The sequence below is a fragment of the Panthera onca genome, chromosome B3 (genome assembly GCF_046562875.1).
Source record: "Panthera onca isolate mPanOnc1 chromosome B3, mPanOnc1 haplotype 2, whole genome shotgun sequence".
NCBI classification, from domain to species: Eukaryota; Metazoa; Chordata; class Mammalia; order Carnivora; family Felidae; genus Panthera; species Panthera onca.
Genome location: NC_138344.1, coordinates 39,304,558 through 39,320,933, shown reverse-complemented (window position 1 = coordinate 39,320,933; position 16,376 = coordinate 39,304,558). Strand labels below are relative to the sequence as shown.

General features: G+C 39.0%; 1 protein-coding gene across 8 annotated transcripts in view; it reads right to left on the bottom strand.

Moving 5' to 3' along the window:
* Positions 1-15,745, bottom strand: part of DENND4A (DENN domain containing 4A) — a 137,598-nt gene extending 121,853 nt beyond the window's left edge. For all 8 annotated transcript variants that reach the window (XM_078448741.2, XM_078448743.2, XM_078448746.2 and 5 more), the window contains exon 1: positions 15,470-15,745. The gene's annotated coding sequence lies outside the window, so the exon portion shown is untranslated. The remainder of the gene's footprint in view (positions 1-15,469) is intronic.
* Between the last annotated feature and the right edge of the window lie 631 nt (positions 15,746-16,376).

The window sequence follows — 16,376 nt, the reverse complement described above, 5'->3', positions numbered from 1 at the left end:
ATTATTTTCACTGTTTACTTTTATAAAAACTATGATCTTCCTTGGTTTTATAAGCTCTAGCATTTTCAGCCATCCATTGTATGGACATCTATGCTTGAATAGGAAAAAAATCACCATAAAATAAAATAACAAACCAACCAAACCACTCTAAGAAAAATTTGATAAAGCAAGCTGAAAGCAAGGATCCGTGACATGTCATTCTCAAAAGTGACATCAAAGTTTTAGAACAAAGTGATTTGAATATTCTAAAATCTATAATTCTCCTTTGAAGAAAGCAGTATTCACTACCATGTGAAGGATATGAAAAAATAAGTCATTTCAGTTTCACAAATTGAATGGTGCAAAAATACACTTCAGTCATATCAAACCTCACACCACCTTTACAAATTTATTTCTTTTAAAAAAAATTTTTGTTAAGTTATTATTATTTTTTAAGTAGGCTTCATGCCCAGCATGGAGCCCAATGCAGGGCTTAAACTCACAACCCTGAGATCAAGGCCAGAGCTGAGATCAAGAATGGACGCTTAATCGACTGAGCCACCCATGCAGGCACCCCTCAAATTAATTTCTTTCTGCCAGAATGCCCCTGTTAAAATGGCCAGCCTCTGCATAGTATTTGAGACCTGCTCTTTGAAGCCTTCCCTAACCTTTTTCTCCAGAAGAGAGTTATTCTCTCCTCTTATGCTTCAAAAGCACCCTGTACATATCTCTATTATGATTATCACATGAATACTGTAACTGCTTCTTTGCAACTAGATTAGGAATTCTTTGAAAGTAGGCAATGTTACATCTCTATCTCTGTAAATATGTTTCAGCAGTCTCTAGCAGAGAACAGGCAGTCAGCAAATTCTTGTTGAAGAGAGACGGACATGATGTATTCATAATGATATTAATATAAGGTTATTTGTGTTCATGAAAAAGCATGACTCAAACTTCAAATTCTGTACGCGGAAGCTAAAAAATCAGCTCCCTTGGTTTTTATTTGAGAAAGGGAGAGATTTTTACAGCTTTCAAAATAATCACCTATGGATTGGGGATGAAATAGTTTTGTTATATTGCCAATGAGTGAGTGGTCTCTTTTTTATTTCAAAAAAATGCCAATTGCACTTCACATTACTTAGTATTCCTTTGTAATCACCACCTTCACACTAACATACTTACCTTCTAAGAGTTATATTCCCTGCATCTCCTCCCCAACCATAAAAATGGGGCCTGATATGTTTTATGAAACCTTGGTTTCATCCGCCATAGCTGACTCGACTAGACATAAACACTTGCCTCAGACTGGATTTTCTCCCAGAGGGTTAGAATAGGGTCACAGAACCATGAGTGAATGTATGACTTTATGAGTTGGAGGACTTGTTCAGCTATGCCCAGTAGTAAAAAGCAAAATGCAGATAGAGAAAAATGAACCGGGTAAGTAGAGAGAGGCAGAGAGATCATGCTGCCCCAGGGTGGTGAGAAAATGGCTACCTAAGTTACCGAGGAGTTTCTGGCTCCCAGTTCCCCTCCCCTTCACGAAGCCTGTCTGTACTTTCATCTTCAAGGCACTGTGACATCCCCAGGATCCTTGCTATTAACATTAATTCCTCTTTTTTTTTTTTTTCTTAAGTACAGTGGTTTGAATTTTATTTCTGTTACAAACAAAAGAAATTTGATTTTAAAAACCTCAAAAAAGAAGAGGTCAACTAGAAATATAAAAATGTCAGTTAATCATAGGAGGGAAGAGAAAGGCTTGTTAAAAAATGGCTGTTACATTGGTATCTTCAGGCATTCTTCAGCATAAGAAAATGAAAACTATTCACCAACCATAACAGGTTCTAACAGCAGCCTATACATCCAATTTTAGCACAGTTGTGAGTCAGTATGAATAAAATTCTATTTCAAAGTACAGGAAAAAAAAAAAAAAAACAAAGATTAAGGGACAGGGAATATTTTAGAGACTATTAGAACAAAAAATTTTTTAAAGAAAAATAATACTGCTTACTACAATTTTGACCACAGAGTAGATGAGTTATATCTTCTCATAGCCAGTCCTATGTAATAAAGCCTAAATATCATTATGTAGTTTTCCCCATCCATCTAAACCTATTTCTCTGAAAAAACATACTACTTCAGAGTCCTCAACTAAAATACTTAGTGGTAGATGACAGTAACCTTTAAAAAAAAAAAGGAATCATTTCACAACAGTACTGCCATTATGGCATTGGCTTTTTATTTATTTTATTTATTTATTTATTTATTTATTTGGCATTGGCTTTTTAAACAAGACTGTTATACTAGGTTTTTCATGTTTCTTTGATATTAGCTCATTAGTAAAAAGTTTTCTTTGGCAAATCAGACTTTAAAAAAAAACAACACACAACTAGTTTCTTCAGTAATAATTTTCAAATGGATAGTGGAGAACAATGAATAGCAGTACCTTGTACTATTCTTAAGTTCAAAACATAACTTTTTAAAGAAAAACTGACTAGTTTCACATAATCAAAATTGAGCAAGACTGGGAAAATCTACAAATGTAACGGCAAGTTCGGAGATAAGAACAAACAAAACAAACAGTACTTCTATCAAATTCACCAAGATTATATAGACAGTTGTGGCATTCGGAAAAAAAAATGAGAGACAAACTTAGGGTAAAAGGAAAAGTTCTGAAAAATTTAACAGTGATTGCCATAAAAAAGATTTAAAGCAAACAAGTCTCAAGTCTCAATTCTTTACAATAATAGAAAGCAGCAGAGGTGTCAATAGTTTTTAATGATTTTTATTGCTTCTAGAATTTTTGTTGAAATTACATTTGATTATGAGTACTTCATATTCCATGAATTTATTTTAAACCAAATACCGAAGGGATACTGTGCAGGTTTGACCCCATAGTTGAGAAGTTTTCCAATTACCCAATTGTGCCCCCTTGTTCAATCTTTGTCCACAACATGCTTCAGTTCATCTCCAAAATTAATAAAAAGCCCAATCTTACACACCTTAATCCTTAACAGGAAAGGCTGGTTAAATGCTATAGTACAGGGGCGCCTGGGTGGCGCAGTCGGTTAAGCGTCCGACTTCAGCCAGGTCACGATCTCACGGTCCGTGAGTTCGAGCCCCGCGTCGGGCTCTGGGCTGATGGCTCGGAGCCTGGAGCCTGTTTCCGATTCTGTGTCTCCCTCTCTCTCTGTCCCTCCCCCGTTCATGCTCTGTCTCTCTCTGTCCCAAAAATAAAATAAACGTTGAAAAAAAAAATAAATAAATAAAATAAATGCTATAGTACAGGCTATATGAATACTAAGAGTAAATAAAGGGCATTGCGGGGGTGGGAGGGAGGGCAGGGTGGGTGATGGGTATTGAGGAGGGCACCTTTTGGGATGAGCACTGGGTGTTGTATGGAAACCAATTTGACAGTAAATTTCATATATTAAAAAATAAAAAATAAATAAATTAAAAAAAAAAATAAAGGGCATTGCTAGAGTTTAAACAGTGTGATTAATAAGAAAAGTGTGCTAAACTTAAGTATCCATCTATAGAAGAATTGATAAGAAAGATGTGTGTGTGTGTGTGTGTGTGTGTGTGTGTGTATAAACATTATGTAGCCATAAAAAAGGATGAGATTTTGCCATTTGTGACAAACATGGATAAACCTAGAGGATATTTTGCTAAGTGATGTAAGTCAGGCTGAGAAAAACAAATACCATATGATTTCACTCATAAGTGGAATCTAAGAAAACATAAATACATAAGTAAATAAATTTAAAAAAAGCAGAATCAGACCTATAAATACAGAGAACAAACTTGTGTTTGCCAGAGGCATGAGAGTGGGGGATGGGCAAAATGTGTGAAGGGGAGAAGGAGATACAGGCTTCCAATTATGGAATGAATAAGTCACGGGGAATAAAAGGCACAGCACAGTGAATAAAATCAATGCTATTGTAATAGTGTTGTTTGGTGACACATGTAGCTACACTTAAGGTGAGCAGAGCATAATATAGAAGTCAAATCACTGTTGTACACTCAAAACTAATGTAAAGTTGTGTGTTAAGTATACTCAAAATTTGTTTTTAAGTGTGGTGAAATTTAAATAATTAAGTAAAATTAAGAAATACTAATCCTCATTAATGCCGACTTCAAATTTGTAATAAAACACCAAATGTTGGAGCTACTATAAAGACTAATGGTCAACTTGCCATGACAGTCTCAAAAGCTAGTAATGTATCTTTCATTTAAAAACCCACAATTGGTTGCTTTGTTCATTCATTTGCTAATTCCAGGTTGGTGAGGAGACACAGATATATAAGTTAAACATCCTGGGGCTCCTGGGTGGCTCAGTCAGCTAAGTGTTCAACTTCGGCTCAGATCATGATCTCACAGCTTGGGAGTTTGAGCCCTGCATAGGGCTCTGTGCTGACAGCTCAGAGCCTGAAGCCTGCTTCGGATTCTGTGTCTCCCTCTCTCTCTGCCCCTCCCCTGCTTAAGTGTGCATGCGCACACTCTCTCTCTCTCTCTCTGTCTCTCAAATATAAATAAACGTTAAAAAATTTTTTTTAAATATAGCAACAGGAGCTATAAAGAGTATCTACTGAATATTTACTGAGTGCCAGACACTGTTCTGAGTGCTTACTTGAATTAACAGATTTAAGTTTCACAATAATCTTAGGAAGAATTCACTATTCCCATTTTACCAGGGAAGAAATGGAGGTACAGAGAGATAACACAGATAATCAAAGAGCAAGGTCAGGTTTCAATCCCTGACATTCTGGGTTCACAACCAACTACTTTATATTACCTCTCCAATACTACAATCATTCTCTCAAAAAACTCTTATGGAGGGACGCCTGGGCGTCTCTCAAAAAACTCTTATGGAGGGACGCTTTTGAGGGCGCCTGGGTGGCTCAGTCGGTTAAGCGTCCAACTTCGGCTCAGGTCACAATCTCGTGGTCCGTGAGTTCGAGCCCCGCGTCGGGCTCTGGGCTGATGGCTCAGAGCCTGGAGCCTGCTTCCGATTCTGTGTCTCCCTCTCTCTCTGACCCTCCCCCGTTCATGTTCTGTCTCTCTCTGTCTCAAAAATAAATAAACTTAAAAAAAAAAAACAAAAACTCTTATGGAGTAACTTCCTTCCCTGTGCCAGGCACTGTTTCTAGGTGCCTGAGATATAACACAGTTAGTAATAGATTATCCAGTCAAGAGTATGGGTCTGAGAAGACTTTCTAGAGGAAGGAATGCTTAGGCTGAGTCTTAAAAGATGCAAAAGAGTTAGATACGCAAAAGGAAAAGGGAAGGAGAAAATGAAGTCATTCCAAGCAGAAAGACTATGTAAGCCATGGTCAACAATTGAGAAATAGCTGTACATTCAAGGAATCTTCAACAAGTAGTTCTGTATGGCTAGAGTGGAAAATGAAAAGCAGAAATTATAAAGGTTAAGATTAGAGAACCAGTCAGAGGCCAAACCATGGTCAGTCTTAATGACATGGTAAGGAGTGCAACTTTATCCAGCTGACAATGGGAGTCAATGATGAACCTTCAAACTGCATGTTAGACACACCCATCTGGCAATTCTGATAAGTTGAATCTCAGGGAGATGAAACTGAAGACAGGAAAACCAGTGCAAAAGTAAGGAAGTAGATCCTAATAAGGCAGAGGTTAAAACAGGGATGCTAGGGAAGGGACTGATTCAGAAATATATTTAGGAGATAAAGCCAATAGAATTCAGAAAATGAATGGATGGGAATGAGAGAGAAAGAGGGGGAGGAATCCTGAATGACTCCTAAGTTCCTTGGATGATGAAGTCAACAGCAGATTATGATGTCTTTGGAAGACAACAGATCAAAGCAAAATTTTAGGCAGGTAAATTCAGTTTGGACAAGTGGAGTTTGAGGTGAAGATAAGTAAGGAGTTAGATAAGATATCTGATGCTTTGGAAAGATGCTAATGCTGGGAAAACAGCTTGGCAAGTAATTGGTAGATATATGGTAACTGAATCCACAGAGGTAACTGTGACCTACCAAGGAAAATGTGAAGGCTGAGAAGCGCAATGAGCCAACCCCAAGAACACCGCTTCTTATGGGATAAGCAAGATAAGCAGAAGAGGGCAGCATGGTGGAAGTCAAGGGGTGGAGTTTCATGAGAAAAGGGCCCAAAGTATTATTCTTTACTTCAGCAAGAGCAAGTTTAATAATATGAAGAAGTAGAAGTAGAAATTAATACTTCATAATAATATGAAGAAGTAGAAAGTAGACTGCAGTGGATAAACAAAAAGTGGGAGAAGAAGAGGTAATTTCAGCCAACGCAGAGTACTCTGTCAATTTCCTCATCTATAAAATTGAGACAATGGGTTATTTGGATTCCTAAATGACTTACTGCATCGAGCGTCACATATAATAAGCACTACAGGTTTATTATTATTATTTTTTGCATTTGCTCACTACACTTAGCCACCCTGAGCGCCTTTCTATTCTCATCCCAAACTCCTTTGTACTGCAAGGCTTTGCACCTGATGCTGTCCCACAAGGATCCCTCTTTCCTCAGCTCGTCACATAACTGACTCTCTCATCTGTCAATATCATCTCCTGAGAAAGGACTTCCGGAGGAAGTACCCTCTTTCGGTCATTCTCTCCTCTCATCCTGGTTGACTTCCTTCATAACTCTTATCCTTCTTTCCACCTCTCTTGTTTAATTGGAGGTAATACAGCAAAGTGATGGAGAATGCAGGCTCCGCGGTCAACCTGGCTGCACTCGCATTCTGGCTCCGCCACCAACTAGCCATGTGACATTGGACAAACTGCTTCATCTCTCGGTGTCTTCCTCATCTTTAAAAGAGGCAAAATAATAAAGTACTTACCTCATAGACTTCTTGAGGGAATTAAATGAGTTAATCCGCATAAAATTACTGTAAGAATACAGGTACATTCTGAGCACTCAATTATATAATTGTTTGCTTGCAATCATCTCCAAAACTTCACTTCACTTAATGGCACATCTCAACATGTGCTATTAAAAATATTTGAAGCTATAAAAACTCTCAGTCCAAATCATAAAGATGTCAACTAATAACCAAATGAAGGAGTACCGTTCTGACTAAACCTCAAGAAATATTACTTTCAGAGATTTTTTTTTTTTTGGCCCCAAAAGTAGCAGGGGAGGGAAGCCATACAAAACTAAGGGTCTATAATTAAGCAAGGGAAGTTTTGTTGACTTTTTAAATTTTGATAAATTTTTAAAAATGTTTATTTTTGAGTGAGAACACGAGTGGGGCAGGGGCAGGGAGAAAGGGGGACAGAGGATCCAAAGTGGGCTCTTCTCTGACAGCAGAGAGCCCTATGTGGACTTGAATTCACAAACTGTAAGATAGGAGTGCCTGGGTGGCTCAGCCAGTTAAGCACAAACTGTGAGATCATGACCTGAACCGAAGTGGGACATTTAACTGACTGAGCCACCCAGATGCCCCTGAGCTTTGGTAAATTTTTGATAAGATGTAATTACTGTGTAATTTAGACTAATTTATAAAAAGTAAAATTAAAATATGGAAGATGGGGGGAAAAATGTTCTGCAAAGTTCTGACCTCAGTAACTGTGAAAAACAGTGTTTTCACTAGAAACTCTAAGAGTAGAGACAAAAGAACTGTACATATAACTGCTCTACTTGGGGGGGGGGGGGACACCTCTCTTCTCCCTCTCTCTCTGCCCTCCCATACTCAGACACACACATGCTCTCTCCCTCTCTCAAAATAAATAAAAACTCTAAAAAATCTGCTCTAGTTGGTACAGTTGTTTCTATTGTACATGTATGACAGGACTGGCCAAATAAGTAAATAGATGGCAAACGGTGAGAGTCCGGTTTCTTACTTTTGGAGACAGAGGTTATAGCTAAGCAAGAGTGTACAGGTAGGATGAACCAGAAGGCAGTGAAGTAGAGTCAAAGGTAACAGTATAAATTCATGTTTCGCTTCAGATAGATTAAAAAAAAAAAAAAAGAGTTGTATGTTTGTATATGTGCATTAATATGCATACATATACTTCCTAGGTCTGTGCACTGAGAAAGCCTAAAAGCAATGATATCCCTGCAGCAATGAGCACACCCAGAAACCAGATCTTGGTTTCTAATATCATTCTCTAGTAGAAGTAACCAGGGATCCTTGGAGAAATAGCTGACTGGGGGACTGAGGCAGGGAATACACAAGATGAGTTTGGGGCATATTGTTCCTAGTGCCAGAAAGTAAAGAAGTGCCAATAATAATAATAATAATAATAATACCAATATGTCTTACTGGTCACAGGAACTAACCTGAAAGAGGCAGAACAACTTAAGCAATAACATAAAATGGTAGAGGATCATAACCCAAAGTTATAAAATGAATATCCAGCACTACATATGGATTGAATAAAAAATAATGGGGGAAAAGAGAAAAACCTCCCTTACAAAGAATTCCAAATAATTTTGCAGATATTTCCCCTTCAAGGAGTTGGAACCCAATTCTCCACACACTGAGTATGGTTTCCACAAATGACTTGCTTCCAAAAAGTAGAGTATGGGAAAAGTTTACAGTAGAGACACTTGGCAACACTGCCTCAACCAGGTAATTGAGGCTAAAAATATCAGCGCAGGGGCACCAGGGTGGCTCAGGCGGTTGAGCATCCAAGACTCCTGATACAGGCTTAGGTCCTGACCTCTAGGTTGTGAAAATGAGCCCTGGCATCAAGTGGAGCCTGCTTGGGATTCTTTCTCTCTCTCTCTCTCTCTCTCTCTCTCTGCACCCTCCCCCCAACTCGTGTGAGCACGTTCTGTATCTCAAAATAAATAAACATTTTTTAAAAATAAAAAAATTAAAATAACACTGCTAAGTCATAGTGATAGTATGTACCCTTCAGATGATGTAATTAGAATGGCATTTTTACCTCTGTGGTCATCCTCCCCCAAACCTATACCTCAGGCTAACACTGAGAAAAATATCAGACAAACCCAAACTGGGGTACTCTCTACAAAATATCTGACCCAAACTCCTCAAACCTGTCAAGGTCATCAAAAACATGGAAAATTTGAGAAGCTGTTACGGCCCACAGGAGCCAAAGGAAATGGCACAAATAAATGTACTGTGGTATTCTGGAACCCAGAAGAGACATTAGGTAAAAACTAATGAATTGGAGTAACATATGGACTTCAGTTAATAGTAATGTCCCAATGTTGGTTGCTTGGTTGTAACAAATGTAACACAGAAATGTCAGATATTAACAACAGGGGAAACTGGGTGCAGGGTATGTGGTAACTCCCTGAAACTTTTCTGTAAATATAAAACTACTCTAAAATTAGGTTTATTTAAAATAACAGTAATAATAGGGAAGCTATTCTCTTAACCAGACTGATTTTAGTCCTGTAAGTCATGTATAGTAGGTTGGACAGCAAGAGAAATAAAGTTAATACTGTGCAAAACAATCTCAATATTGATGAATAGTTTCTAATATTGGACATGTAACTACAGTCATTTAATTTGTGTACATTTTTAGTTGGTATGCACTTTAGGAGCAGAAAACTCTCCTCTAAGCAGGACTCATATTTTGGATTAAAGAAAAAAAAATTGTCATACTAACATTAGTAAAGATTCTACCTGGTTTTTGAGGTCCTAAAAGTTTAAATAGTTTTAGGCAAAATATATTCACAGTACATTACTGAAACATTTCCCATACTTGCAGAAGGAGAAAAATGTAGCTACATACTGTAAGAAAATACATTGGAAAATTCACTAATAATATACTACACTATAAAATTTACAAAAACCTGGGTCCTTAATGGTCACTGTTCAAAAAATCTAGAAACTTCAAAAAACAAATAAAAACAAACTTTACCAACAAACAAACTTCACTAACATTTGTAACTATCTTAAATATATTTAAAAACAAACAAACCAAAAAACCACCCACAAATCATTAAAAAAAAGGAAAAAAATACAACCCAATAGAAAATGTGTAAAGGACAGGTATAGGCAAATCACTTAAGAGGTAACTAAAAATGCTCATGCATAAGAAAGATGAAAGAAAATAAAAACAGAAAATGAAATGCGATTTCACATGAATTAGATGGGAAAAAATCAAAAGTATGACAACATTAAATGTTGGTAAGGATATGAAGGAACAGAAATTATTCGTCAATATCCCATAAATATCCTATCCAGGGAAAGAGGCTTCTATCCTAAGACCCAGCAATTTGACAATTAGGTATATGACGTGGAGAAACTGGTATGTGCTTCAGAAGACAGAAGGATGTTCATGAGGCACTGTTATAATACATAAAAAATAAAAAAACAATCTAAATATTAAATTAGATTTAGCAAATGATAAATTGCAGTATATTTATTTAACGGAACACTACACCAGTCAACATAAGTGAGCTAGACCTAGAGGGCTGACAAGGATGGGGGAGGGCGGTAAAAATTAAAAAAGCAAGTTTCAAAATATGTATACCACAATAAAATCACATTAACAGCTGCTTAAGTTACATTAAAAAAAATAATAAGCGCCAGGCACAGTTTTAAGCATCTTATATAAACAGACTCACTTGCTTTCTAAAACAACCTTGTGAGATAGGTAGATCCATTATCCCTATTTGATAGATGAGGACATTGGAGGCATGCAAAGATTTTAAAATTTGCCTAAGGTCACAAAACTATTAAATAGCTGTCAAGATTTAAATCAAGGGAGTATGGCTCCAATGCCCACAGCTCTTCAAAAGCACTGAAAACAATGCCAGGTACTGTTCACATATGGAGTTTATGAAAAGGTAAAATGGAAGGATACACATCAAATTTATTATAACAATTGCCTCTGGGAGGGATTATGAAGAGAGAGGCAGGAAGGATGAAACTGGGGAGAACAAAAGGGCCTTAACTTGATCAGCAGTGTTTGAGTACAGTATAAAGTTCTACCTGCTCTGTTAGTTAGTCTTCAGTGTGATAACTGTGATATACATAAATCTTTTATATTAAAATTATATCTGGGGGCGCCTGGTTGGCTCAGTGGGTTAAGTGTCCAACTCTTGATTTCAGTTCAGATCATGATCTCATGGTTCATGAGTTTGAGCCCCACGTTGGGCTCCGCACTGTCAGTGAGGCTCCTGCTTGGGATTCTCTCTCTCCCTTTCTGCCCCTCCCCTGCTTACTCACATTCTCAATCTCTCTCTCTCAAAATAAATAAACTTAAATATATATATATATATATATATATACACACACACACACACACATAAATATATAACTTATATATACATTTATGTATATATAATTAAATATACTTATATATATTTATGTAGATATACTCATATATATGAGTATATATATATGTATATATATATACTCATATATATAAACTTAAATATACATATACACATATAGGTCTATACCTACGTCTATATATCTGAAGCAAAAATGAAAAAATGTTAATACTTTTTATGGTGAGTATATGTGTGCTTACCACTCTTTTGGGTAATTTTCTACATTTTTAAAGCTTTTCAAAAATAATAATGTCTCATCTACAAAATATTACAGGAAAAATAAAAAGAAATTTAAGAAATTTCCAATCTTCCTATTTCAGCTTTTATTTGGAAAGGAAAAAAGCTAAACTGTGAGTTAATGTATGTATGTATATGGAAAATCCATTTTTATAAGGATCCAAAGAGATACTAAAAGCATACCAGAAACAGTATATCATACTATACATTTTGATGACTGACTATTCTCAGTGAAAATAAAGTATAACACCAGTAGGAAAACTCCCCTGATATCTCTCCACCTTTTTTATTTTTTTTATGTTTATTTTATTTTTTTGAGAGAGATAGAGCATGAGCAGGGGAGGGACATAGGAGAGGAAGACACAGAATCTGAAGCAGGCTCCAGGCTCTGAGCTGTGAGCCCGATGCAGGGCTTGAACCCACAAACTGAGATCATGACCTGATCTGAAGTTGGCCACTTAACTGACTGAGCCATCCAGGCGCCCCCCCCCCCCTTTTCCCTTGATAGTTTGTCTCTTCTCTCTGTTGGTCTTTACTTGTTTATGCTTTTTAAAAGAAGGAAGCAAGGAGGTACTGAGAAATTGTCATACACTTTAAAATTAACAGTAATAGCCATAGATGAACATACATGTGGCCCTTCTGAATGTAAAATTCCCCAGCACACAAATAATGCTCCAAAAATTTATTCCTAAATTGGTTGTTTGGAACTCAAAATATATTTTCCCATAAAGAAAGTTAAAAGAGGGTATGACCACCAGGAAAAAAATACTGGGAAAGCAGAGTACACAGTACGCACTGACGGCCCAAGAAGAAAAGAAGGGGTTCTCAACCAGAGTTTGAGGACAGAAATCATGCTTCATTCACCTGTGTATCCTCAGTGACTAGCAAAATACCTGGCACCTCATAAACATTCAAAACTGCTGCCTACTCACTGATGAGGTACAGAGGAAACGATGGAGTCAAGCAGTCCATCAATAGGTGGCACTGTCAATATAAAGTAGTTTGGGTGTAAGATCCACACAGAAAAGAGGTTGGACAGTAACAATGTGCATTAATATAAGCAACTACATCTGTAAAACCACTACCAAGTTGGTGCTGGTAACCATGTGCCTTCACCTAAATTATTAGCTCCTTCCATTACCGTGTACTGCGTAAGCACCATGTTTTGAGTTATCTTTCTAATAATGAATCATAAGATAGTCTATTGGAGCAGTGGCTTTGTGGGATTTTTAGGATTTTCTCCTATGACCCTTGAAAATATTTTAATGTCACCTTTGTGATTACCAGAGTAATACTATTCAGAAGACAGAAAAAAGTATAAACACTAAAATAAAAATCACCTACAATCCCATCATCCAGACATCTTTTAATATTTTCTTAAAATATTTATTTCCTGCCAATGATTTTGCCATTTGTATGTGATATGTTATAAATAATAACAAAGCATATTCTTTATGTTCTGATTTTTTTCTCAACATTATATTGTACTTTCTCATGCCAGTAAATATTTCCAAAAACGTGACTTTTAATAACTGCATGGATTATCGTTAGTTTCACTATTCCTCTATTATATGGTATTTTGACTACTGTAAATTTTTCACCATTATAGTAATAAACTATGTAAATTAATCCTGTTTAGTGTAAAGTTCTACACCACTGTTTTAGAATTCAAAGTGATAGCTATGATGTACGATAATAAAATGTGGAGTGCTTCACTTCCCCCAAGTCACAAATTCTACTGAGCAATGATCAATAATCTAGGGTATTAAACAAGCAAGAAGTTTTTATCAACTTTTCTTAAGTCATTTCATCTTTCACATCTAGTAAGCAAGAGGAAAGTCCCAAGATAAGTCTCTGACATCAGAGAGGATGAAAATAACAAGTCAATTTTCTTGCTACAGCCCCTGTTGTTTTCCACTTGGAATAATGAGCCATCAACTTAAATAGGAATAATATAAGATTTGTAATATACATCTCTATCTGTATCAGTTCTTAAATCCAGGTTTCCATGGTAAGTGGATGGCTTAGAAAAAATCTGCAAACAAAAAGATAGTGTAAATAATATCACTCAACGACAAAGAAAAGTTTTCTTTTACAATTCTGCCATGATTTTTATTATTTTTGAACAAGTTAATAAATGTCATATACTCTATTCCCTCTTATAGCTTCCCAATTATTCCAAATATTCTTCAAGTTACCATAAATAGGCCAACAGTTCCAGGAGCTTAAGAATCAATAACTATTTAAGCCAGCAGTAATTCATGTGGAAAAGTTCAGAACAAATCAGCATCAGCTTCCCGGCTCTCTTGCACAAACAAAAAATTTATATCGCTTCACCAATTTTCAAAAGTGCAAATTTGTGTACATAAATTTAAAACTCAGGCCAAAATTTACTCATATTTAGTTCAATTGGGCTGGTGTCAAGATCAATTAATTTTCCTAAAAAGTACATTCTTTAAAAATTCCACAATGAAGTAAGTCTATGTTTATTCATTCAGAAAAAGAAAATTATGTAACATATAGTATATATAATGATGAGGAGAAGGAGGATATATGCTATTGTGGACTCCTATTAAGAGGTGCAATTCAAAGGGAAATTGTGAAAATGAAGTAACCGTTGCCCAAAATGTCTAATTCTGGCCAAAACAAAACAAAGTTCCCATAAAAGAAGCCACATACAATCTTTTGTTTCATTATAAGTTCAACCAGGGTTCAAATAGCTTAGAAATTCTGTATACTTAAGTTTTCAAAAGCTGAATCCCAGAACTATCTGCTCTAAACATAAACTGAATAACTTGCCCAAGAGTCCTCACTTATTACCTAACCTTGGGTCCCCCAGAGACTACTTTTTACAATAATCTCAAGTGTACTACAATAGATTAGTGTAACCTGGGCTACGCTGTTTACAGGTGTCTCTGCCTCCTTCCCCCAAGACGAGAAGAGGTAGGCTAGAGCAAGCAGAAAATAGTGACTATATACAACAAACAACAGCTTACAATCTTGTAAAATTGTTTCTTTTACACTTGGGCTATTATTTTCATTAACGTATAATGCATTTTAAAGAATAACATATTCAGGGAGCAATACAATTTCTGTCCTCACGAGTCTCTAGCTGGCTGACACGCGTTTTCTCCTCAAATAAATACATGCCTGTTGACTGATGCCTGTCCTGCTGTTGCAAACAACAAATAACTGTCCTGTAAGACAAAAACCCTTCTCTAAGGCTCCAGGCGTAACCATACGTTTGAATTAAAAGCACTCTGGAACAATAACAAAAATCTTCCACCACATCTGTCATTTAAAAGCACGATAATGAAAAACTGTCGCTGCGACCCAGTTTTAGATCACAAGCTCCCCCCACCCTCCCGAAAGCGATAAACTTCAAAGGGAATGGTGGCGACGAGGAACGTTTACCCCCTCCCCCCCCCCAAAAAAAAACGAAAAAAAAAAAAAAAAAGCTAGTGACCAACTTGAACGCTAGCCCGGCCCACGCTGGCCGGGGTTACCTATGCAGACCCCTAGGAGAAAATCGGGCCTCTGGGGCCCCGCCAGGCTCCCGCTGCTGCCCGTTTAAAATATCGAGCAGGTGGGATTCCGGAAGGCCACCTCCGTCTTACGTAACGGGCTTGTCAAAAATCCGAGCTCCAGGACCTCCCCTCTCACCGCCCCCGCCCCCACCCCACTCCCACCTCCCAACAACCGGAGCCCCAAGCCAGCCCGGAATAGAAAATCTGGAATGAAAACACCAGAGCCCCCCATGCGTCCGACACAGAGGTGCGGGCGCTACTCTCAGCACCGCCGTGCCATCCCAGAGCGGACCTAGCCCGCGGAGGACGGCCCGGCTCTGAAACGCCCCCGGGCGGAGGTCGCGGCCATCCGTGCCACCTCTCCGAGCCCGGGCGACCCCGCTCTCGAGACCACCGCTGTCACCGCTCCGGGCCGTGACAGCTCCACATGCAGCTGCTGTCCGCGCCGCTACCCCCGCACTCACCTCACCGCTGGCTCCAGCGCGAGCAACGGGTCGAGCTTGGAGAGTGGTGCACTGTCCCCTCCCGACGGCGGCGGGACACGAGGGGCTGGATGCCGCGGCGCTCTGAACCCGCTTAGCTCATCCCCAGCCCGGCGCTCCGCCCTGCGCGGCACCCCCGCCCGCCCAGGCCTGCCGTCTCAGTCAGACGGGACTCCCCCTCCCCTCGCAGCCGCTGCTGCCTCCGCCTCCTTCTCTGGCTCCAGCCGCCGCGGCCGCCGCCGCTGCGACCGGTGCCATCTTGGCAGTGACGGAGGGGCAGGGGCGGGGATCGCGGGCCACAAGGGCCAATCGGGAACCAGGCCCAGCCCGAGGGGGCGGAGCAGCGCCGGCTTGATGGTCGTGGGGTCCTAGCGCCTGATTTTCAAAGGGCGGAGAAGGTGGGCGGGGCTGAGCCGCGCTCACCCGTGACGCAAGCAGTAGTTGGGGAAATGCGCGCTAGTTCCCCCTGCGGTCGGGAGATCCCGAGCCCGAGGCGGGCGTGGGTGAGACACACCTTCCCTTCCCCTTTCACCACCAGGAGCGTCGGGATCTGTCTTGGGCTAACCGACCTGTTTCCTCCTTCCTCCCCAGCGGCCCCTGGAGTCCTGACATTGCCTAGCCAGAACTAGGCACGATTGTCTGAGCGGCTACAACAAGGGCTCTCAGATTCCCCCAGGAAAACCCCCGAGGGTTTAGCAACCACCTAGTAGGTTTCGGTCCCAAGATACTGAAAGTCAGGTAAAATGGGGAATTCTAGGGGGTTCTCTGAAAAGTACGTTGATAAAACATCTATTGTTGACTGAAGGGGTGTCGATTACATTGGATTAATGGGATATGGCCTACTTAAACCTGGCTATGGCTCCACCATTAGTGGGTGTTGGCAAATTGC